Raw genomic sequence first — 1,827 nt, 5'->3', positions numbered from 1 at the left:
TTTGTTTTGCTTATATATTTTTATTTTTTCCTCAATAAATGTGTATTACTTGTATAATAAATAATGAATGTGCTACCTACTATCCCAGGGTAGAAGCAGCTGCACAATTCAGCTCACTCTTCCAAGGTTCTTCCATCTCTGGAGCCTTAACTCTTTCAAGTGTTCACTGTGTTTAATTCATGATGTCTCTGTTTTATCTAGTTTTTCCAGTGGATTTCAGAAGGAGCTCTGCTCTGCCAGCAGCTATCCGTCCCTCCTGGAAGCAGAAGCCTGAAAACTTTATTAACAATGGTTTATTTTTTGTGACAATTAAAGAATACTAAAAGTGAGAACTTTAGATAAATTTTTAATTTATGATTAAATAAATGCGCAACTGCCATAATCACAGAGTTTCTTTTGTTTCAATTTATAATCAATCTTAACTAGGAAATTGGTGAAATCCAGATATGTGGCCATGCTCCCACTGTGGAATTCTTGTGTTATTGTGATGCTAGACTTTACAGGGAATCTTTATATGTCACTTGTTTTTCTGTAGTGAACTGGTCACATACCTTACTTACAACAAATTATTACCATTTATTGCATACCTAAAATGTAACAGGCTATTTATATTCAATAGGTCTAAGAGATGAGGAAACTGAGGTGCTGGGAGGTTAACAGACTTCATGTGTCACAAAGGCAGTAAATCAACTGAACCAGAATTAAAACTCATATCCTGCTAGCTTCCAAATAAATGCCTTCTTATGCATTTAGAATATTTTCAGTTTTCTTCAGCAAATAAGCCAAGTTCTGACTGTACAGAATTTTCATGGCCTATATATTTATAGATCTACCTATTGCTCAAGCCAGTGTAGTGTTGGCTTTGTAAAAATGTTTGTTCTTCCTCCATATCTCTATGAGATGACTCTCCAGCTCCTCATTACCACAGGGATGCTTTGGCATTGCAAAACCAACTTTTTCCAACGCTGCTCTTTCCTGTGTCTCTCTAAGCAGCGTTCTGTCTCCCTGACCCCCTCAACAGACATGTTTTTATAGTCCTTGGCTATTGTTCAGAGAAAACAGCTTACTGTGTAAGAACTACATTTTTCTTATTCCCACTCATTGCAATAAAATCCTTACTTGTTCACTTCATTGCAGTCCAAACATTTCCTCCAGCTGCCATGTACACCTGATCAGGCTACAAGAGCAGGCAATTTTACAAGACAACCTCACTGTAAATCTACAGTTACGTACAGAGATTCCATGATTTTGTGGTTTATCCATTATTTTTAAATAAACCTGTCTCAGAGAATTATTTGAATAATTTGAATAAATGGAGGAAAATTGAGTTATGTTGCAAAAACTTAAGATGTCTATGTATTATTTTCTATCTGATTTGCAAATGCATTCTATAACATTTTATTACTTCTTCCCCAACATGTTTAGCTCATATAAACATGAAAAAGTGCATCATTATTAGCTGGAGAAGGTGAGTTAGAAAATGATAGATGATAAATGATAAAAAGACCACCAGTAACTAAAGTTGTTATGAATAATCCATCAGTAACTAGCAATCCTATAAACAAGCACCCTTGCCATCACATGACTCTAAATTTACTTCTGAAGAAAAGTGGATTAAATTTTTATGGGGAAAATATTGGCTAATATTTTCTTTACATGATAGACTAAAGCACAAATCACAAGTAAAGTACAGGTTTTCAATTTTAAATCATGTATAAGATTTCACGAAAATCATTTGATTCCTACTACGTTATCTCGGAATAAAGATGAGGACTAAAATTGTGTGTGTGTGTGTGTGTGTATATATATACACACACAATATACATA

Source organism: Propithecus coquereli, unplaced genomic scaffold, assembly GCF_000956105.1.
Source record: "Propithecus coquereli isolate 6110/MARCELLA unplaced genomic scaffold, Pcoq_1.0 Scaffold149, whole genome shotgun sequence".
Lineage (NCBI taxonomy): Eukaryota > Metazoa > Chordata > Mammalia > Primates > Indriidae > Propithecus > Propithecus coquereli.
The sequence above is the reverse complement of the archived record's forward strand: the minus strand, read 5'-3'. Positions refer to the sequence as shown.